The sequence below is a fragment of the Peromyscus californicus genome, unplaced genomic scaffold, assembly GCF_007827085.1.
Source record: "Peromyscus californicus insignis strain IS unplaced genomic scaffold, ASM782708v3 Scaffold_11__1_contigs__length_118956290, whole genome shotgun sequence".
Lineage (NCBI taxonomy): Eukaryota > Metazoa > Chordata > Mammalia > Rodentia > Cricetidae > Peromyscus > Peromyscus californicus.
Window position 1 is genome coordinate 55087680 of NW_026294402.1, and position 24244 is coordinate 55111923.

The 24244-nt window shown below is 48.4% G+C and overlaps 1 protein-coding gene across 1 annotated transcript in view; it reads right to left on the minus strand.

Moving 5' to 3' along the window:
• Positions 1-23572, minus strand: part of Thsd4 (thrombospondin type 1 domain containing 4) — a 584444-nt gene extending 560872 nt beyond the window's left edge. Inside the window, exon 1 of the mRNA XM_052762797.1 lies at positions 23387-23572. The gene's annotated coding sequence lies outside the window, so the exon portion shown is untranslated. The remainder of the gene's footprint in view (positions 1-23386) is intronic.
• Between the last annotated feature and the right edge of the window lie 672 nt (positions 23573-24244).

Below are 24244 nucleotides of genomic sequence, written 5' to 3' on the forward strand. Positions count from 1 at the left end.
CTGGCACATAGGGACAGACTAACGGGTAGCTTCGGTGAGGCTTACGCCAAAAGAACAAAGTGACACTTAGCGTATGTCATCACCTTAAAAGTAGGTAGAGAATGCCTCACCTACAAACACCACTTTATTCTGGTGTCCTCACCAGACAGAATTTCTAAATACTGGCAAGTAAGCCAGAAGTCTGGAAGCAAAGTATAAATAGCATCAGAAAGGCCAGGACGGGAGGTTTGGATGGAATGTAATGAACCTCTGGAGAAGAGGATGGCCTACCCCTGCACCTCCCGTTGCTCATTTCAGGAAAGATGGATGGAGCAAGAATACAGGGGGAGAGGGGCAGACATGGATGGATGACACGCTCTCACAGAAAGACAGAGTTTTCAAAGGCCGTTTTTCTCCACATCCTTCCCAGAACTTCAGGGGTGGGGAGACAAATAATTATAAGGATTTACAAAAAAAAAAGAAAGAAAGGAAAAAAAGGGGGAAAAAAGGACAATACAATGATGAAAATTGGACAAGCCTATTCCCGGGGAAAAGAATCCAGATTTTAAGTTCCCACCACCCTTTCTGGAGCTGTTAAGAAAGGAAAGCCTCTTAGCTGTAATCACTCCTAATTGCCCATCAGCAGCCCATGAAATTACTCATGGTATTGAAGACCCTTCCCGTCTTGACTGCCCGCCAGAAGTTACAGTGTGATCTACCAGGAACAAGGCCAGCAAACCAGTTCTGTTAAAGAGCCCTCGACATCCGGGCACAGTCTTCCGCCTGTTGGCTACAGGGCAGGTACGCATTAAGACAAGGCACCGAACTTGGAAGGCAGGGCAAGCTTTGCCAAGCTTCTAATAACCCCTGGCTAATAAATACTCACTCAACAAGAGATGTGCTTGGGTCCTCTCCACAGCGCTAAGGCAGGAGATGGGGGGAACGTATCAAGATTAGTATGAGGGCAAAGACCGAAAACCTTCCACCAATATATAATACATAATAGATATAAGAGACAGAGCATGAGGAGAGTGAGGTGCTAATGAAGGACCCGTAAGGAGGACTCCAGTGGCCGAGGGCCATTGAACTTGTACCTTTTTTCCCCACCCCCACTTTGCACACTGCTGGGGATTGAACCAAGACTCTCATGAATCTCAGACAAGCACTGTACCAACTGAGTGTCTCCCGAGTGCCCAGAAAACATAAAATTATCCACAGCTTTCCAACCAACCCCTGCTGCTGCCCCATCCTGATCTCCCTCCGTGTGTATTACGCCTTCGGGTCTTTATCTACCCGAAGAAAGGCATCCACCCACTTGCATGCCATTTAAAACATGGCTTCTTTCATTTGTGCCTCGCCCCTTTAAAATTTACATTTGGAGTATATTTTTATGTGGTCATATAATACACTGATAGATAAAAAATAAACGAGTAGCCAAACACACTGGAGTTGGATGCACAATTATGTTTTGTCTGATGTCAAAAAAAAAAAAAAAAAACCACTACACAACTAAAAAAAGATGGAAGACACTACTCTAGTATGTCTTTTGACTAACTTTTGTCAGGTGTTCTGGTTTGGATTTTAGGTTTTGAGATAGTCTTACTCTGATAATGCAGGCTGACCTTGAACTTCTGGTCCTCCTCCCGACTCAGAGTTTCAAAGTTCTGGAATCTGCTGTGCCTACTAGCTTGTCAGAGTTGACTGGTCATCCTTACATACGGTCGAGGAGCTTCCTCTGGGAGACCTGCCAGCTCTCTCATTTCCTCGGGGCTCACACTGGCTTCCACGAGGTGTCGTCCATTCAACCAGCTCTGAGTCCCACCACCCACATGAGCATCATGAAACTAATTTTGTGGGTCATGACCAGCATTTATTAAGAGGCAAAATGAATGAAGGCGAGGAGAAATTGCAGCATTTATCACACATAGGGAGGGTACGCTTCACTGGGGTTTATAGTCAAGCAAGTTCAAAGTCCTCTAGGAAAGGCCAGGCACAGTAAAGGATTAGAACTATGATTGTGTGGAATAAAAAACTGAGAAGCCCAGTAAAGCCTGTTCTCTAAGACCCTTGTAAAGCAGCGCCAGGCCGATTTTGATGAGATGCCCAAGAAAGAGCCATTGTTAGCTCTGGGGGGAGGGGAGCCTGGTAAAATGAGGTTCCTCGAAGATACTTTTGGCAACAGTGGGCTGAGCCATTGAGTAAACAAGGGCTCCATTGGGGCTGAGTCTCCTCCTGAGTGAGGTTTGCTCATGATTTACAACTGCGACATTGGACACAATGGCTAACAATGCTGTTTCTGTAAAGAGTGGACGCTCCCTAGGACTTGGAGAGCTCACCTTCTCCCAGATCCAGTAAGACTCTGGGGAGGCTGAACAAGTCTCCTGATTTGTTTCAGTCATAGTCCCCACACCCTGGGAGGCCACAGGGCTTGAGAAAAAAAAAAAAAAAAAAAGCAGCAAGGTAGATCCAATCCAGGGCAGAATATAATTCCCTCAACCCTTAAAGATGCCAAAGTGCCCTGATCTATGACACAACCACACTGTCCCCTACTTTGAGTCTTTTTTCTGCCCTTTGTCCTCATGGTATGAACAAGCTCCTACCTGACTCATCTGGTTCTGAAGAGGTAGGTCTGCTCGGTCAGTCCCCCAAGTCAACACCAGAAGGGCCCAGCTCCAGGTCTGTGTTTTCCCCCTCAGCCCTCCCTCCCACACACATGCCTGGAACTCATACAATGTAAAGCAACCACCCAGACAACAAACTCACTAGTCCCTGGGTACAGGAAGTGACTCACAAGCAAAACAGCAGGGTCAAGGCTTTTAAAAGGAACCTGGCCATGTCCCAGTCACCCGCGTCCCCGTTATTGGGGCGGTTGAAGAAGGCTGGCAGACATCTTTCACTAGACACCTGAAATGGTACACAGCATGCTGTACAACCCTCAGCCAAACTGGAAAACCAACATCTGGATAAGGGACAAAGACCAGGGGAAAGGGCTGACAGTGGATGAAGGCTTCCAGAGTCAAGGAACTCCATGTGTTTGGAGTGGACAAACCTTGTCCTGTAGAAAGAACTAGAGAATGGCAGACAGCTGAGGACGAAGGGTCCAGATGTCCTTGTGGCAAGCCAGGGAGTAGAAACCAAGGTCTAGGGCCAGTGAGGTGGCAGCTGGACAGGAAAAAGGTGTCTCCACACCCCAACTGAGAAAACACTGAATGGGAGCAAGCTTTGGAGAAGGGACAAAGCGACCAGGAATAATGGCCAAAAGCAAGAGGCAGAGAATCAGCTTTATGTCTTCAAGGAGCCCGTGCTCAAAGGGGATGAATGGGTTATCCTCAGCAGGCAGAGGACAAGATATCCTTCTAGGCATGTCCAGTGCAACCTCCTGGCTACACACAGCCAAGCACAACTATAAATGCAGCCAAACATTCAGTTATAAACTTCTTTAAAACATTATGATGAGGATATTTTTTTTTTAAAGATTTATTTATTTATTATGTATACAGCATGTATGACTGCAGGCCAGAAGAGGGCACCAGATCTCATTACAAGTGGTTGTGAGCCACCATGTGGTTGCTGGGAATTGAACTCAGGACCTCTGGAAGAGCAGTCAGTGCTCTTAACCTCTGAGCCATCTCTCCAGCCCCGAGGATATTTTTTATATTATAACTAGATTGCACAGCTCTCAAGAGTGAACTTTGTAAATGACAATGTCGTATGGTAAAGTCAAAAGGCTGGGCGTGATAGCAACGGTTAGCATTAACAAGATAATAAGCAAACAGGGGGTTGGGGTGGGGTATGGTCCAGAGCCTTAAAAGAAGGGACTGTCTTTTCTTTGAACAGATATCAGACATCATCTGCCTACACTTGCTCCTCAATAGACAGGAAGCTTCTAAAGGCAAAAGAGTGTAGTTACCTTATAAAGGTCCCACATTCAGGCACACTGCCTGGGAGAGGGCAGGCATGCAATAAAAAGCTGGATGAATGAATGAATGGCTGAATGAATGATAAATGTGATGGATTTCTTTTGGTGGGGCGTGCAAGCACATGTGGACACATCAAATGTCTTTGTCATCCACCTTACTTTTTTTTTTCCTGTGTGTGTGTGTGTGTGTGTGTGTGTGTGTGTGTGTGTGTGTGTATGTGCGCAAGGGAGTGCAGGGTATTGTTTTGTTTTTGTTTTTGTTTTTTTTGCATATGTGCATGTGAAGGCCCAAAGTTGATCAGTGGAATCAGCCTTGCTCAGTTTCCCTCCTTACTCATTGGAGCAGGATCTCTCAATCAAACTCAGAGCTTTTCAATATGACTAATCTTGCTAGGCACCTTGCTCTGGAGAGCCCATCTCTGCCTCCCACAGCTGGAATTACAGGCAGGTGCCACGCCCACCTGTCATTTCTCATGGGTTTCTGTGGATCCAAATGGTCCTCCAGCTCATATGGGTAGTGTTTTAACGGCCAAACCATCTCTCCAGCCCTTCACCTTATCTTTTGAGGCAAGGCCTCCCACTCAACTTTGGACCTGACCTATTCGGCTACATAGGCTAGCCAGCAAGCTCTGGGAACCCATCTGTCCTCAGTTCTCCAGTGCTGGGGTTGCAGATCCCACACCTGGCTTTTTATAGGAGTGGTGAGGATCCAAACCCAAGTCTTCACCCTCGCCATCTCCCCAGCCAGAGCTTTACATACCAGAAAGCAGGACTGGATCTTATATCAATACCTCTAGGTGCTACTATGCATGTTCAGCAAATGTCTACAGAGAGCCCTAGGAGCAGGCAGACACACAGGGCAGATGCAGACAGATGCTGCCTCTGCAGGGGGTCTGACCTCTGAGCCTTCTCCAGGCAGTCATGAATCCACACAGCCCTTTCAGGAAATCCTGCCCCAGGCCACAGGGCACACAGGGAAGCTGACCTTGGAGCCCCAACCTGGTCACACTTCCAGCTTCTTCCCCCCTGGATGGAGGACAGCCAGAGGAATGTTCCCCCAACCAACTTGTCCTTGGCTGACGGTCTTTCCTCCCCCCCACATCATAGGGCCCATCCCTTTTTCCTCTGTCCCTCAGCCACAGAACTCATTTCTTCCCATGGAACCCCCATACTGCAGACTGGCTGGCTCACCCTGAGCAACGAGGAAACACAGAATGTGAGTTAGGAAAAAATGTGGAGATCTATGCAAACTCCTTGGCTACTTGCAAGCAAACACTGCCACAGACTTTGTCCTTCATTAAGGGGGGAAGAAAAAAAAAAAAAAAACCTTGCAGCTCCAGCCTCACCTGGAGAAAGTTGGTTAGCCAACACAGAGAACATCATCTTCAGGGTCATTAACACTTCCGTGGTTTTATATTTGTTTTCGATCCTAAAATGAAAATCGTTTCCCAGGTAACTAGGGAAAATATTCAAGTGTCGAAATATCAGGCAGGCAGGATATTTCAAATACTCGAGCCATGTGCTCCGGCTTCTGCAGAGTTGCTGTTTTCAACTTCAGAGGCATCAGACCAAAGGGGCGGGACTTTCTCCTCCAGCTGCGGCGGCATCTGACCCACGAGAGTCCATCAGTCCAGTGACAGTATTTTAGTCTCACATCTAGCAATAGTCACCTTGTGTCACTATGACTTTTTCCTTTCTTAACTTTCCACAGCCGGTGCCTGGCACAGTGCTTGGGCACAGCAGGTACCCATTCGGGTGACATCCAAGTCTAGCACTCAACCTCACCAGGAGGGTCTTCTCTTCAGGATAGTTTGCCCAGCTGGGGCTCTGAACAGTGGTCTTTCTGTAGCAACTGCTAAGCATTTCAGAGATTAACACAGTGGACAGCATTCTCTGCCTGAATCCTAACACCCTGGACACTCAGGAAACCCTCCACAGGATTCAGACACCTGGAGGCGGAATCTGGACTTTCCCCCAATATTTTCCCCATACACCTGCTCCCAGAATCTTCTTCCAGGAACAGCCTATACTGCATGGGTTGTGGTTATCAATGGAAAAAGAGCAGACCATTCCAGCTGGGTTCCACATGGGACCTGCAGCTTTCCAAAGGGCTTCCCTGGGCCTTCGCCAGTGAGCGGTCTCATTTCCGACACCTGCGTGTGCTCTAGACACGCTGGCCAAAGGCAGGTGGCCATGGGACAAGGTGAGTGTCGGCTCAGACCACCTTTCCCTTCTGACTCAGGGCCTTAGTTTGCTGTTTCTTCATTAGGATCTACGCCCCTCTGCCTACAATGGTTCCTTGTCATTCTGTAGAACATCTGTGTCCAGGCACACACATGCACATTCTTTCCCATACTCATTCTCCCTCTCTCCCCCTCCCCCTCCCCCTCCCTCTCTCTGTCTCACACACACACATATTTATCAGGGAAGAAGGGTTCATGTATGTGTTAACAGTACAAGAACAAATTCCTAGAGCACAAGTCACACATTCATTCCATTCACAAGTGGATCCTGGTGAAAGTTCAGAGATGAGTGGGACATGGATAACATGGTTTTCCTTTTGGGGGTGGGGGGAAACTATGTATATAAAATTATGCATGTTCCTGGGTTTCAATCCCTACTCCCATAAAAATGAAAAAAGAATCATGCACGTTTATTAAGAAAAGTAAAAAACCTACAGAGAAATGTAAATAGGAAAGTGCTAATTATTTACTGTCTCATAATCTAATGTTAAACAGCTCCTGGCACTCGACCTCCACTGTACATTCCCCAAAGAGCCGTTGGTCCGTGTTCCCTGATACACAACACCCAGGCTGCAGCTGGGCTCCAGCCATGGGAAGTGTAAGCTGTGCTCTGCCCAGCTCATTCCCAGCCAGCTCTGGCCTTGAGTCTAGGATCTCTCCCCAGTTCCCTGCATGCCTGTCCGCTCTTGAGCACGAGCCATAAATCAGCTGGGTCCACTTTCTGCCCTTGGTGCTTCCGAGTGTCAGGGGAATGAATTTGCCTTTTCCTGCTCTGCTCCTGAGGCCTGTGCCTCCAGGTTTGTGTTATGACGTTATTTTTTTTTTTAAGCAACAAAAATCTGGTCAATGATTTGTAGCAACCATCACTGTACCCTGTATGCAGGAAGCTCTGAGTGGCCCTTCAGAGAGCTACAGAAACCTAGCAAATTGGTCTTATGCCCTTGACACGATCCGTGACAGGCCAGCATTAGGCCGAGCTGAAATCAGGTGTGGTGATTAAAAGATTAAGCCGATACCGACGAGATGTGCAGCATATAAACTAAGAAAGCTTTGAGGGGAACTGAGCTCAAGAAAAACAATGAAAGGAAATTGAGCTTGGGAAGAAGAAAGCTGTTAGCAGACCCTTCACTTGAACCCCATCAGCACCGCTGAGATTCCGTTCACATCCATCTCCCTTTACGGGCTCACGCTAGCCTTCAGGCCAAGCTGGGGTCAAAATGCCAGCAGTGGTACAAACCCTGACCAGTGTTCTCTGGGCCTGACCTCTGCGACTGGGTGTCACACGCATCTCCCAGGAGCCCCACATCTCAGAACCTATCCTCCCATCAGCCCCTAGTTTCCTCCTGTTGGTGGCGACTTCTGAGCCACGAGAGGATGGTCACCAGCTGCACACCCAGCCCTGCATGTCAGTGGGGCTCGGAGCTCACCCAGGCCTCAGTGAGCCCCACTCCCTGTGTCTTGGGCCCAGTCTTTTGCCAGCTCTCAGTCAGGCCTCTGCATTCTTTCTCCAGTGATCCCTCCTTCATGCCTCCCCTTGCCCAGCCTCATCCAACCGCCACCCACTCATCTGGAGCCAGTGTTTCTCTGACTTCCCTACCCTTCCCTTGCTCAAAATCCAAGTGGGGTCTGAAGCAATGACTCAGTGGGCAAAGTGCTTGCCACACAAATATGAAAATGAAAATTCAGACTCCCAGGCAATCCCCAAGAACGGCGGGCAGGCATGGCAACACCACCTCTAACTCCAGCATTTGTGGGGTGGAGGCAGGAGTCCCCAGAGACAGCCTGCTATCTAGACTAGCAGAGTCTGCGTGCCCCAGGTACAACGAGAAACCCAGCTCAACAAATATCGTGGGACGACAGAGGAAGACATTCAACACCGACCCCTGGCCTCCACATGCACGCTCGCACGCTCACACACAAACATACACGCACGCACGCATGCATGCATGCATGCACGCATGCACTCACGCACGGGTATCGGCACCCAGGCACACGTGAACGTGAGCCCAATCACAGATGAGCAGACACACCTGTTACCACGATCTACGTACCTATCCCTCCAACCACACCACTTCTTTCTTATCACCCTGCCACAAAAATCCACAGGCTGAGTTAAACAGCTCCTCCTCCTCCTCCTCCTCCTCCTCCTCCTCCTCCTCCTCCTCCTCCTCCTCCTCCTCCTTTATTCTTCAAAATTATTTTCAGAAATTTGATCATGAGCTTGTAATCTCAGCACTTAGGAGGCTGAGGCAAGAGGACAGCAAACCGGAGGCTAGCCTGGGCTACATAGCAAAGAATGTCCCAAAAAATGTAAACACTGACTGCAATGAGTGTTGTGGGATATTTGACTGCACGGTGAAACTTGGAGACTGTTAATAAAATTAACCTTGGATGGGGAGGCAGTGACTGGCTAACAGGAATACTGATAGAGACACGCCGAGGAGGGAGTAGTGAGGGGCTTGGAGACACATGGGTTTCGTTTTGTTTGGGACGAGTGAAGAGACCCTTCTCTTGCTGGGTCTCCACCCAAAGAGGAAGGTCAGCTGGTTGCTTCTCGGCTTCTCTGATCTAGCAGGTTTTCACTCCAACATCTGACTCCCGAGTCTTTACTGGTAAATAGAAGGACAGAGACTTAGTTAAAACCTACATTTGGCAGCTGTGGCCTAGCTGGTGCAGGCAGGACCTGAAATCCTGCAGGCCGAGGTCTCGGCATCAGGTCGCAGACAGTGGTTAAAATCTCAGTAGATTCAGGTGCTGCTGCTAAGCTGTCAGAAAGACAACAGATAGATCTGGGTGCGAGACTTCGAGTTGAGGTTGTGTCTTATGCTACACTGGAAAACTCTGGGGGAACGATTCTATCCGGGACCTTTGAGTCCTGCCTTCTCTCCTCCTCCTCTGAGACTTAACAGGCACAAATATTGGACTTCTGTTACAGTCCTATGGACACTGTAGCCCAGGTCTGCTTCTCTCTATGGTCCGGCTTGGGTAACTTGTTACATCCTCAATTTGCTGTTTCTATTCTCTTGTCCCTACTCTCCTATTCAGTCCATCCAGTGAGAGCTGATCTCAGTTAGGATGGCTTTCACTTCTAAAAATTCCATGCACGATTAAAAACTTAAACATGAGACTAGAAACTATTTTTAAAAATTGGAGAAATACTGCATAGCATTGGCATGAGGGATGATTTTTTTTTTAATCTGATCCCCAAAGCACAGGCAACAAAGCAAAAACATGAATAAGATCACACCAGACACAAAAGCATTTGCAAGCAAAGGAAAAAGGGACGGTGTGAAAAGGTAGCCTGCAAGCTAGGAGAGAATGTTTACAAACCATGTTTCTCATAGGGGATTAATATCCAAAATATGAAAATAACTCAATAGCAACAACAAACAAAAACAAGTGAAAAAGCAGACTAGGGACCTTGTTAGCAGCTCTCAAAAGAACACACACAAAAACGCTTAATATCCATAATCACTGGGAAACGGAACTTTAAAGGAGGGGTGAGCATCGATCTTATACATGTCAGGATGGCTCTGATCAGACAGACTTGAGATGACCTGTTGACGCGGGTGGCAGGGGGTGAGACTTTCAAATGACACGGGGGGGGGGGGGGTAGAATAGCTGACATGGAATCCTCCATGGAAATTTTTCAAAAAACTAAAGTCTGGTACAGCAATCTCTCTTTTTCTATTTCTTCTAAAGTACTTCATCTGTTTAATGAAGAGATGCACGAACTCTCGGGTTCCTTGCAGCGTTCTTCCCAACAACCATGTTATAGAAATTAGTGTAAATGCCCATCAACCAATGCTGGATAAAGAAAACACTATGTGGAATACTACTCAGCCTTTAAAAAAGGAAGGAGCCGGGCGGTGGTGGCGCACGCCTTTAATCCCAGCACTCGGGAGGCAGAGGCAGGCGGATCTTTGTGAGTTCGAGGCCAGCCTGGTCTACAGAGCGAGATCCAGGAAAGGCGCAAAGCTACACAGAGAAACCCTGTCTCGGGAAAAAAAAAAAAAAAAAAAAAAAAAAAAGGAAGGAAACCTCATCATCTGGGACAACATGGCTAGAACTTGAGAATATTATGCTAAGTGAAATAAGCCAGACACAGGAAGGCACATCCATGTTTTCTCTTACATGTGGCATCTCAAACAAGTCAACTCATGGAAGCAGAATGCAGATGGTATTGAAAGGCAACAGAGTGGGCACAAAAGAAAGAGCCAGCGAAGGGTGCTGAGAGGTCCTCGTCGTTTACGCCACTGCATAGTTTGCTGTGTAGTTAACGGCAGCATAGTAAAGATGTCCTAACTGCTGAGTACATCTCAGATGTCCTCTTTACAAAAAAATGACAGGTATCTGAGATGAAGGACAATTTGTTTAAGCACTCCACTTTGTACCCCAGAACTAGACATTATGACAATTTGTTGACTTACAATAATTTTAATATTTAAAAATAAAATTTCCAAAGCTTAGCAGTAGAACACTTACTTGTCACGTGCAAGGCCCTGGATTACATCCCAGGGTTACACAGATAGAGACAGAACACTGATATAAGATAACTGGCAGATAGAAAGGCAGATAATATATGATAGATAGATAGATAGATAGATAGATAGATAGATAGATAGATAGATAGACAGATAGATAGATGGTAGGTAAATGATTGGTGGATAGATGATCGATTGATTTATAGATGATGAGTAATAGATCAATAGATAGATGGCAGATAGATGGTTGACAGATTGATCGACGATGGATAACTGAGAAAATTTCCATTTGTTGGGCCCTTTTCACCTATTTCTTTATTAAGATCTTTCCTCATTGCTTTCAAGCTTATTGGTAATTACTGATCGAGGCACTTTCACAATGGGGGCTTCTAACCTTCACTGGGTGTCTCTCACATCTTAGTCAGCTTCGTGCGGGCCTCCATCTATTGTCCTTTCCCATTCAGCAGATCTTCCTGGCTCTCGTGACTGAGTCTGTGCTAACCCTGCACATCGGAGGCATTGTGTTATGAACAAAGATCTTATTTATCGTTTCCATTTAACTGTCTTCTTTTGACATGCTGGAGTTGGGGAGAGGCTTTTCCCTCATCATGCTCAGCTGGGGACAGAAATTCAAAGTCCCCATTTGCTCTCCACTGAGGAAAGGGGAGTCCTCAGTACTTTGGGCAGGACGGTGGCAGTTCCCGCTCTCCAGCATGTCTCCACTGGCATTCCCCTGCTGGGAGGGCAAAGGATAAACGTGAAGCATGGTATGCACCCCAGTTCCTCATGTGGCTGCCACTGAGTCCACAGGTGGGGGCAGACAAGAGGGAATTTGCGCCTTTGTCTCTGTGGATGGAAGTAAGAGTCCGTATGACTACTCTCAGGGGAGGGAAGGAACATCTTATTGCTGCTGGGTAAGAGTGAAGGCCTGTCTCAATTGAGAAATGTCCCTTACCAATGATCCAACCAATCACTGTTCATTTAGGAATGAGGAACTGGGTGGACAGTGGTGACACACACCTTTAATCCCAAAGCTAGGAAGGAGAGGCAGATGGATCTGTGAGTTCAAGGCCAGCCTGTCTACAGAGTGAATTCCAGGACAGCCACAGCTACACAGAGAAACCCTGTCTCGGGAGGTGAGGAGCAGGGGAGATAAAGAATTAGTGACATAGCAATGAGCAATTACTGCTGGAGGACAAATGGCGAGCCAATGGCCCATGACTCCAAGACCACTTGTCTGTACACCAAAGAGCTCTCTGCCCAAGGAGAACACCAGCCCCCTGCCCAACGAAACAAGGAAAAGAAACCTCACTGGCCCAAGGACAACAGCTGCCTCCCTTCACATCCGGCCAGCCCCCAGGCCAGAAAGCACACATGGCTCCGTGCCATCACCCCCGAAACAACACAAACACACGCTTGCCCAAGTCAAGTTTCCATCCAACACACACAGCAAAAGCAAGTTCGGGAGCCAAGAACCACAGCCTCACAGTCACCTTCTGGGCTGGTGGTCCCCCATCTGGAGAGAATCCTGCTTTCCTGCCCATCGGAATCCCTGAAAGCAAGATACACCCAGGAGCTGGGGAGATAGGAGAAGCAGCCCACAGGCTAGGCAGCCCCTCCTGGCTGGAGAGCTGGGTCTGCGGCCAGCTGGAGCCTTGGTCCGTGGAGCTGGGGCCTCTCCTCTGGCCCCAACCAGCAGTCTACACAGAGCTACATTTTGTCCAATAAGGGCGAGCTGGTGACCCGGGCCGGGAACTCAGCTTTCCAACAGCCTTTGTTTTTGTTTCCATTTAAAAAGGTTAGTGACTTTATTACATGTGGAAAGAACCAGAGAAACAAGCTCAAAGAGGCTCAGCATGTTTTTGGAGCTGACCAAAAACACAGGACTTTTGAGTCTAGTTGGGAGGAAAGGGAACAAGTTTATCCTGCATTCACCATGTGCCAAATACAAGCCTGGGAGAGCCTTCTGTGCCCTCCCCTGGTAGACTCAGCCAGAATCAAGTCCAAATTCCTTACCACAGGCCATCAGGAGGTCAGGAGTCAGAGCTACTGGACTCCAGGATCAAATACAATGAGAGACCAATGAATAAAGTAGCTCCCTTTCAATCAGCAACCAAAACACCATATGACGCATTCATCCATCAATATTCTTGGGATGGCTGGCTCATGGGCATCCCCACTACCACCAGCAACATCCATGACTACTCAAGTCTCTCATATAAAATGCCTGGTATTTGTATATAACCTATGTATATCTTTCCATACGTTTTAAATTACTCCTGGGGGTATATACATTATCTTACACAGTGTAAATGCTATGTGAGTGACTACCTTATACAAATGGCATGGTATTTGCATATGACCTATACACATTCTCCTGCCTGTACATCTTGAACTATTCCTGGATTGCTCACAATGCCTCATGTACTATACATGTTATGTAAATGGATACTGTCTGTACTATATATCTCTAGTAAATAAAGACAAGAATGAAGGTCTGAACATGTTCAATACTGATAGAAAATTTTAAAAATATTTTTAATCTGAGCCAGACAGTGGTGGCATACACCTTTGATCCCAGCACTCGGGAGGCAGAGGAGGGGGAATCTGTGCAAGTTTGAGGCCAGCCTGGTCTATAGAGCAAGTTCCAGAGCAGCCAGGACTACACAGAAATCCTGTCTTGAAAACCAATAATAATATTAAACTATATAGATATATTCAATCTGCAGTTGGTTGATTCTTGAGAGGGTGTAGTATATTACTGAAGTCACTGGATGCTAAGAATTTTGAAAGCCTCTAATTTTTTATTCACTACAAAAACATACTCGAAGTATGATAAATTATATTATGACAACTACCTAAGTTGATACCCCCAAGCTCATAAATAACCAATTTTTTTGGCTAAAACTTATGAACTATATGCTCAGGGACACTGGAACGTCTATGATTTCTGTGGACTCTCCGGGACACTGCCGTGGTTTAATGGGAGATGGCCCTATACATTTGTATATTTGAACTTGGTCCCCATTTGGTGCTGCTTGGGAAGGCTGTGGGACTGTTAAGGGACAGAGCCTTTCTAGAGAAAGTAGGATACTTGGGGGGGGGGGGTGTGGAATAGTCAGGCCCCACTTCCTGTTCTCTTTCTGCTTCCTGACTGTGGATGCAGTGTGACCGGCAGCTTCCTGTGCCTGCTGCCACTCCTTCCTCAATTATTGCCTTGTTGTCCTGGCCAAGCTGGGATCGTCCTCTATTCAAATGCTCCTTGTCAAGAGTTTGTCACAGCAATAATACAAGTCACTCACATGGGTATGTTCACAGTCATTCTTCCTGGCATTGAAAAAGTCTTCAATAGTGTGGTAACCTAGACAGGAGTCAGTAAACTCTATTGAACAACGAACATAATGTGCATGTGTGTGTGCGCGCGCACGTACGTGCATGAGAGAGACAGAGAGAGAACGTGGTAGGACACGTGGACATGTGATGTAGATGCTGGGATGATGAAATTGCCATCACATTACCCATAAAGCATTTTAAAGGAGATTTTATTTTTGTGTATATGTGTGAATGTTTATGGACACAGGTCCCCAACGAGGTAAGCAGTTACAGGCAGTTTGAACCACCCCGTGTGGATGCTGGGAACCGAACACCAATCGTCTGCAAGAGCAGCAAGGTCTCAGAACCACTGAGCTGCCTCTGCAGCCCCTGAAGTGTTATTGGACTGCATCAACCACCCTGTCTGTGGCTTCACATGCTCAAAAGGCAGCACTAATCGGCGCACTAGGGATCCATGTCCTGCAAAGCCCAGGAACACGCTGCTGATCCCTGCCTCTGTGGACGCTGACACCATCGGCCAGACAGTGGTTCTAGTCAGGCTAAGAACACAGCAAGAAGGAGAAGGGTGACCACAGAAGCAACCTCAGAGCCTCTGACAGAGCAAAGGAACCATCAGGGCACACTGCGAGGAAGCCATGTTAAGATACCGCGGACTAGAAGCAACGTCACAGCCAACATCACTGTGTGTGGAGGCTGTATTGTGTCACATGCATGCACACACTGCATTCATTCTGGGGTGGGGTGGGAAGACTCACTTATGAGGGTCTCAATTCTGAGAGGTAATCAAGGATATGGCGTTCTCATAACGTATAAATGGCTTCCACTTCCTTTCACCCTATCTCTCCCCCTCAGTCTCCTCCTACTGGGTCTTGCCCCCCATCCCGTCTCTCTAAAGTCCCAGCCTTTCATCTGGGTCTGCTGGGCTGTTCACTATGGTTATTATAATGACTTTCCTATCACCTGCCTCTGCCCAAGGCTGTAGGAGCCACCATGCTCTTAGGCAGAAACACCAATTCACAGACAGGGTTTTTCGTGCTTATTAAGGAACATAGTAGGCCCTCCATGTCAGCTTTAATTTGAATGTGCCTCTCAAAGGTACATGTTAATGTTTTTTTCTTTGAAAAGATTTGTTTTTATTTTTAATTACATGTATGTGTAGCAACATGCACCTGAGTGCAGGTGCCTGGGGAAGGCAAGGTTGTAGGATCCCCAGGAAGAACCAGAGCTCCAGGCAGCTAGGAGTCACCGTGTGGGTGCTGGGACAACTGGGGTCCTCTGCAAAAGCAGCACGTGTTCTCAAGCACTGAGGCCTTTCTCCAGCCCCACATGCTAAGTCTTTGTCCCCAGTTGGTAATGCTATTGGGTGGGGGCAGAAACCTTAAGAGGTGGGCACTAGTGGAAGAAGAAAGGTCACATGGGACTTAACCTTGTAGGCATATTGGGATCTGACCCCTCTCTCTCTCTTTGCTTCTTGGCCAACAAGAGGTAAAAATCTCCCTCTACTGTATGTTCCTGACATGTGTACTGTGGTGCCACAGACAAGAAACAATAAGATCAAGCAACCATAGGCCTCTGAAGCTCTGAGCCCAAACGAACCCTTATTCCTGACAGTTGATAACCTCAGTTATTTTGTTACAGTAACGGAAAGCTAATACAGGCTCATGAGCAAACACTAGGCTGTCTCCACTACTTTTTCTAGCTGCACAGAGATTATTGAGCCATTGTACAAGAGAGCAAACTGATTCTCAACTGATGCTGTCCAAAGTCATGCAAGCAGTGGGGTGTGGAATCCACACACTTTACAATGCATGGTATTGCTCCCTGGCACAAAGTAATGATTGGGAAAGAGTCAGGAGCATGAATGAATCGATGCACAGCATTGTCCATATGGAGTCAGTCACATATGTGAGCATCATCTAGGAAGTTGCCAGCACCTTCCTTCAAGGACCCTCTGTGAACGCTGACATCATTTCCTTCCGTGGAACTCAGAAAGTCCCCACCCCACAATGCATCTCCCTGTCTACTAAGTGAGGGGTGTTGAGTTCCTCTAACCTGAGCCCTGAGGAAGAAACAACCAGTAAGAAGGAAGAACTGGGCAGCTGATGATTCCTCCTCTGCTTCTGGTGCTCACACGGGCCTCCAGGAGCTTGCTCTCTGTGGGGTTCTTGTGTACCATGGGTCAGTATGACCACCAGGAGACCATGTGGCCTGGATCTGATTTCCAAATCAGATCATGAGATGAGAAATAGATAAAGAAAAGCAAATTGCATGCCTTTCCTGGTGTGCTGATTTTAGAGATTAGGAAGAAATAAAAAAAAAAAAAAAAAAAAAAAAAAAAAACCTAGCTCCTAATACAGGGTAGGAAGGGGCTATGGAGATCATCACTATGCTTAAGAAATGGGAATTCAAAAGAAGTTTAAAAGGGGTACTGGAAAGGTCGATCAGCAGTTAAAAGTACTCACTGATCTTTCAGAGGACCCGAGTTCAGTTCCCAATACACACATCAGGTAGTTCACAACATTCTGCAGCTCCAGGGGATCTGACACTGTCTTCTGGCCTCTATTGGCACCCACATACACATGTATATACTCACATGCAAACATACACAGAAATAAAAAGTAAAGAACTCTTCTTTATAATTGTTTAAAAATGGGAAATATTTACACAGACTCATGTTAGCCAAAAAGCCAAATGTGCATCAGCTAAGTTATAGCATGAGCTTGTCTGGGGCTGGGAGATGATGGCTCAGTCAATAGGGGCTTGCTGAACAAGCATGAGGAGCTGAGCTCACATCCCCAGCACATGCATAAAAAGCCAAGAATGATGGCCCATCTCAGCCATGCCAGAACTGGAGATGTGGATGCTGAGGGTGCCTGGGATCTGCCAGCCAGCACAGCCGAATCAGTGACCTGCCAGGCTGAGAGACCCTGTGTTCTATTAGGGTTTTTTGGTTTTTTTTGGGTTTTTTGTTTTGTTTTGTTTTTTTTTTTTGTTTTTTATCAACTAGGGTCATCCAGGAAGAAGGAATTTCAGTTGAGACAACACCTCCATCACATTGGCCTGTAGGCAGGTCTATGGGGCATTTTATTGATTAGTGTTTGATGTGTGAGGGCCCAGCCCACTGTAAGCAGTGCCAACCATGGGCAGATAGTCCTGGGAGGTATAAGAAAGCAAGCTGAATGATCCATTAAGTGGCACTCCTCCATGGCTTCGGCTTCAGTTCCTCCTCCAGGTTCCTGCCTTGAGTTCCTGCCCTGACTTCCTTCAATGATGGAATGTGATCCATCAGGATGTGCAAGCCAAATAAACCCTTTCCTCTCCAAGATGTTTTGGTCATGGTGTTAATCACAGCAACAGGAAGCAAACCAGGACACTCTACCTCAAAAATTAAGGTGGGAGGCTACTTGAAGAAGACTCCTACCATCATACTCTGGCCTGCACACACACACACACACACACACACACACACACACACACACACACACCCCATACATACATACCAAAAACATACAAGCATATACAAAGGCAAGAACAGGTCATTAGAGGAAGCTGGCTTACTGTGCATATATGAGATGGAGTTTTGTTTTGGGGTTTGTTTGTTTGTTTGTTTCATTCACTAACTGCTGTTTGTTCCCAGAGTACCCATTTTGGAGCCAGGTGGACCTCAAATGTCACTCTGCTGTACACTTGCTATGTGAGTCTCCGCTATCTGAGCTATGGAACAGGATGATGGCTGGCTGGCACTAGAGGACCTGAATTCACACAGGCAAAGCCAGCACCTGATGTGGGGCTCTGTGCACAGCAGCTCCCTCTGTCTCAGCTGGCAAGGGAGTCTCTGCACTTGTAGCAGAGTCAAGGCTTGGGCCTGACTATGGCATCCTAAGTGAAACAGGGATGGACAAGAGTCTGCTCCAGACTCTCCTTGGGGCCAAAAGCTGCAACGCCAATGCGCACTAGTAACAAGACTTCAGACCTTACCCTACAGGGCTGGGGATGTAGCTCAGTACTACAACACTTGCCTGGCATGCCTGATCAGGCCCTAGGTTCAATCCCCAGTACCACCAAACAAGAAAGAAACAAACAGTAAGAACAAAAAATGTGCATCATGGCTCTGCCTGGCACTCACCCTATAACTAGCCGCAAGCTCTTCGTGGCTCCCAGGAGACCTCACATCCACAGAGGGAATTGGCCCTCCTACCAAACATTAGGTAAGTGTAGCTTATCAGTGCCAATCCAGGATGAGGTGATGGGAGCTCAGGGAAGCTAGAACAGGAGGAGATGCTTAGGTCTGCATCCTGGCCAGACGATCTCCACAACTCCTGATTTTGCAATCTTTTCTACTCTCATCCACTTGGCCTGGGGTTCCTGGGTCACACAGCAAAGCTAGCAAGGAGCAGAGAGGAGCAGAACTGACTTAGGCCACCACAGAGGTCCAGGCTGGCAGCACTGTCCAGCTCACCAGCATTCCGTGCATGGAGGCAGAGGGCAAGGGGCTGGAGGTCTAATCAAAAGGGCAGCAGGAGGCCATGGGACCAGCAACGGAGGGTGGAACCAGAATTTAAAGCATGCAGGGTCAGGGGTCAAACAAGCCCGATCAATCAAAGAGTTAAGTCACTTCACAGAAGTGAGTCTCAGAGCCCCGGAGGAGGAGCAGCTTCTGTCCTGAGGAAGGGTGGTCTGGGACTCACAGGGATAGGTGAGAATAAAAAGAGCTAAGACTGAAGAGGCCTGGGCATGAGCCTGGGGCTGCTGGAAGCATTTGACAATGTCACAAATCTTCCCTAGGCCATATGCTGCATTATTATGATACCTATCTTTATAGGTTGGAGAATGATAATACAGCGGTTAAGGACCTTGTTTGAAGCCTACAATGTGTTGAGACCTAGGCTGGGACTCAGGGAGCTGGTTCTATTCTCCACACACATGCTGCTGCCATTGCCGTGGACAGGACTCCGTTGTGGAGAGACGGTAGCTAGCCCAGGGGCAAATGCCTTCTTTGTTTATCTTCCTGGAAATGACAGACTGTTGGAGGAACTGTTTCAGGAGAAAAAAAAAAAAGCATATTCAATAACTGCAAATTTGCCACTTGCTGATACCATCAGCAGCTTTCCAAGGAGGCAAGTAGGTAGTCTCCCAGCAGTTGATGCGGCCCCAGGCAGCGGAAATCAATCATCTCTCTCATGATCTCACCTCAAAGAAAACGATCACAAAGTCAAGGCCCACAACCATCCCCACAGTAGTCAGACACGTGGCTGCATCCCTGCCATAAATCAAAGGGGATGCCCGGCTTTTCATCAGATGCCTGAAGATAATTCCCCTGCCATTTCCCCTGCCATTTCCCCTGCTCGGACTCAGAGGGCCATAGCTAAAGGGTTAACATCTCATTTCCTCTTGTCTTTCAAGCCTTAATCCCTATCCTGAGCTGGGTGCATTCCAAGCCCACCTGGAGCAGGTCAAGACCAGCTCCCAGCCCATGACTGGTCCTTCATTTCCCCTGGCAGGAGATTAGATGAGGCACCCATTAATCACTCATTACCTCTGTCTTCCCTGCTGGTCAGGCCTCAGGCAGCCTGCCAAGGGGCCTGGGAGGGTGCTTGTGAGCTGTCCAGTGCCACCCTCCTGGGGACAAGACACAGAGGCACAAGCCTGGTTCCTGACTCTGTGGACCACACCCAAGCAGACGGAGAACACTGCCTATCTTCACCTAAGCTATCCTTCAGGCTCCCAGACCACAAGCACCTACTGCTTAGCTGAAAGATTAGGGAACGAGAGAGAAATAAACTAAGAGTGACCACACTTTCCCCACGACAATCACCAGGGAGAAAAGCCACTGCCCACCTGGTATTCGTGCCCTTCAGAGGACCCAGAGGGAAACTGGACAGGAAGTGGAGAGAAGACAGGATACTGGATGGATGATTACCATAGTACAGATGTGTGTTCAATGGCTGGGCTGGAGCACGGGGCAATAAGAGTCCTTCAGACAGAACCAGCACCTACAGGGTCTAAGACTGTACGCAAGTTTCTTCTGGAAGACGGTTAATGAGCACCCACTTCTGTCCAGCACTGATCAATCAGGGTAGACAGGAGAAATGAGAAGTGACACTGAGCACCTACTATGTGCCAAGGCTTTGCCTAAGGGGCTTCAAAGCCACGTTAGTCTCTAGGCCTCGCTAGCCCACTGTTCTATGTGAAGACGGGGGTGGGAGGAGGGCAAATATAAAGAACTGTTAAGTGAGAATCCGCCATGGGTCAGCCGCCACTCCAGGAGATCGGCTGTGGCTAGCCTGGCCTGGCCAGCCCTATCTGGAAGAGTCCGGCCTATGTTGCACCCCCACCAGCTTGGGGTTTTCAAGCCAAGGTATTCTGATCTTTTCTTCTTAATGCTTGTTCAGATCGTGGGTCACAAGGGCTGGGCTTCGATGCTTTCAGGGAAAGCAAGAAGGATGTGCTGTGCTTTCAAAAACTTGTTTCAAAGGCCCCTTTAGCAACAACAAAACATGGGGGTGGGGGGGCTCCCCTGAACTCACAACTCCAAGGTCCTCTGCTATGGATAGATAGATAGATAGATAGATAGATAGATAGATAGATAGATAGATTGATAGATGATAGAAGGTACATAGATAGATAGATAGATAGATAGATAGATAGATAGATAGATAGATAGATAATGTAAAAGTCAGGCATAGTGATACATGTTTATAATACTAGTCCTGGGACAGACAAACACAGGCATATTCCTGGGACTCAGACTAACATCCTATGGCCTGTGTAGTACACATGCACACTTGCAAGCACATGCACACACACACACACACACACACACACACACACACACACACACACACACAAACTCACACAGCTAAGCCAGGTCAGCTAAGCCAGGTATGGTAGCAAACACCCATAATCTCAGTGTTCCAGTACCTGAGACAGAGGATGATCAGCTCAAGGCCAGTTGAGCGACATGTTGAGGCCTTGTTTGAAAAGGGTGGGGAGGGGGAGAGAGAGGGAGAGGGGGAGAGGGAAGGAGGAGAGAGGTAGAGATGGGGAGGTGGGGGAGAGAGAGAAGAGCAACAAGCCATTTGTGATAGACTCTGCATCTGTCACTACAGTTTCATTCCTGGTCCAAAAGGCAGCCCGGGGCTGAGGTCTCCAAAACTCCGTGTGCCTAGGAAGGAATCAGTTTCTCCCTCTTCTGTACACGTGCACATGGCTATCCATACTCATTCATCCATCCCCCTCTGTTGTGTTCCGTTACTTCCGTCCTTTCTCCTTGGGTGGTCATTTATCAGCAGCTCTCCTCTCAGCCCCCGGAGGGCAGTGATACCGTCTTGCTCTACATAAACCCCCAGCACACAGTAATAATCCCTGGCACACAACGAAAGTTCAGAAGTATTTTCTGGAGAAAAATTAAATGGAAGTGAATACTGGGGAGCCATTGTGATTCCTTGCAAGGAGATGTGGTGAAGTCAGAATTTCAGGAATATTAATCTGTCAGCATGAAAGGAGATGGATTACAATGAGGAGAGCCACCCATGGCTGGTAGTCAGGAGGGGAAATTGTTACTGTAATTTGGACATGGTTTAAGGTAGGGGCAGGCAAATAATTTGAGATATCAAGAAAGAATGTGGAAAGGGCTTTATGATAAATGAGCTATGCATGTAGGAAATGGGATGAGGGTGCTGGGGGGGGGCACTTGAACACGGATACCAACAGCCAACAGGGATAAAAGTGATGCCCGGGAGAACAGTGTGGAGGGCAGAGAAGGAAAGGGTCGAGTCCAGGCTCTGTGGGTAACAGACATGATTGCTAGATAAACAAAAACTTTGAGTCCTGACCTTCCTCCTGAACTGTATTCTGTTTTCCTCCCTTCCCACCTGGCTATGAGACTTCGCCCATGGCAAGACCAATGGTGCCCTGCTGTGGGCTGGGCATGGAGACCACATGAGCCCAGTCACCCCCACAGTGAGGCCAATGCAACCACTTGCGTTAGTAATGGTTCCTCATACTCTCGTCACCCAAACTCATTCTGCAGGCTGGACCTTTGGGAATTCCCTGCTCCAGCCCTACAGAGGTTTATGGGAAAGCCCCCCGGACTCTCATCTGCTTCCTCACATTAATTTCCAGGGTATGATTGCGTTTTTCAAAGGAATTCAACTATGGTGCCAACAAAAATCTATAGGAATTGAGTAGGGCTACATTTAAATCACATTTTTTTTTTAAATGTTTGCTCCTTTGTACACAGAGACCAGTTAAGATTCTCTCAGGTCCAGTAACCATGCCCCTTCCATCTCTACCAGGTCAAAACACCCATGATGTCAAAGATAACAGAGTGACTCTAAAAGGTGTCAGGTCTTAGCTGATGTCTGGGTGTCTCAGATGCAAAGGAAGCTGGATATGATAATTCCTTGGCGTTCTGGGCTATCTATTTCACTTACTCCAAATTCTAATGGGCTTCAGTTCCCCAGATCCAAGGTTTCCATTCACCTACTGCCTGCAAAAGGGCGGGGGAGACACTGGTGAGGGACGCACTTTTAACGGCACGGAGAGCTGGGGGTACTACTTAAAATCTCACTTAGACCCATAATTCTGCATGCTAAGTGAGTGCCCCGAAAGCCTCTCCCCAAGATACAGCTGAAGCTATTACTAAGAAAAATGAAACTTCCTTTTCAGATCTCCCCCACTTCAAGGTGAGCAAGTTGGTCAAAAGCTAGTTCTTCAGTCCTATGAGAGCGCCACAGTTCTATGAGCCGCACTTGGTGTATCCCAGGCTGACAGAAACAGCAGATCCACCGGGGCTAGCAATGACACGGGGTTGCAATGACTAACCTGACCTGGGGCTCTGAGGCTTTCTAGAAACCAGAGTGATGGAGGCCCCATGCTGGGGCTCTGAGGGCGCTGACACACACGCCACCAGCCATCCCAGGCTAAGCAAAGGGAAGCAAGGCTGGGGTGGGGGTACAAGGGCAGCATGTGCAACTCAGGAGTTTCCCTCTGAGCTGAGCGTATCTCAAGAGGGCCAGTTCGCTGCTTCCCCCACCCGTAGGTGGCCAGGCCCTAGAGTTAAGGGTCAGGGATGAAGACTAAGGGGAGAGCAGGCCTCCAGGAAATCCAGGAAACGGGAAGAGAAAGGGAAAGAGGAGGGGAGGGGAGAAGTGAAAAGGAAAGGGAAGAGGAAGAGTAAAGGGGAAGTGGAAGATGAAAGGAAGTGAAAAAGGAATGGAAAGAGGAGGGGAGGAAAAGAGAAGGGGAAATAGAAGAGGAAGAGGAAGGGAAAGTGGGAAAGGAAGGGTAAGAGGAAGGAAAGAGAAAGGAAGAAGCAGGTACAACGTCCCGAGCTGCCGCGGGCCCCCGACACACCCACGCGCGCCAGTCTGCGTGGCCGCCCCGGGCTCCGGAGCGCGGCGGGCCGGGCTGCGCGATCTGCTCACCTGGGCTGGTCCCGGAGCGTCCGCCTCCTCAGCCCCGCGTGCTTCCTGAGCGCCGCCGCATGGACGGCCTGCCGCCCCGCACGGGCTCCCGCTGCGCCCCGCTGTGTCGGGTGCGCGGGCGGCAAGCGAGTGCCCAGCGCGCACGGCTCAGGCGCGGAGTCTGCGGGCGGAGAGCGCGGTCCGCGCGCCCTGCCCTCCCGCGCGGCCTCCCGCTGTCACCTCCAGCCGCCCCTGCCGCCCCCTGTCGGCCGCCTAGGGGAGAGCCGGCCCTGGCCCACCCCGGCACCCCGGAGATGAGGGACCCTCTAAAGCCGTGATCCGGCCTGACCCCTGGGAACCTCGAGAAGAGACATCCGCCAGGAGAGTCAGGGGAGGGGAAGGCGGTCTGGACAGAGGCTAGAGGACTGGAGGCTGGACAGTGGTGACTATGGAACTTAGAGGGGACCCGGGCTGGCCAGGGTCGTCCATGGGAGAGCAAAGGGGAAGGCAGAGACGACCAGAGCCTGAAAGTCAGAGCTTGTCTTCATAGCAGCGGCGGTTTGTGGGTGATTTAAGGGCATCCTTGAGTGTTGAGGAACAGCCATTCTGGCTGCAACCACGGGTTTGAGGCTGGTTTTCAGTGAAGTTTTGCTTTCTGGCGTCCGGGGTGAGAGGACATCCCTAAGAGAAAGACTCCCTGAGAACCAGAACAACTCAGCACTTAGCCTTTGTTCTAAGGTCCTCAGGCTGGGCAGCAAGCGCCTTTGCCTGCTAAGCCATCTCCCATTGCCAGTTTCTTGAGTCCAAACACAATGCTAAAATGTTTCAGTTCAACCCAAGTGTCTTAGAGCTGGGAGAAGGAAGTAAGAGTGAGAAAAT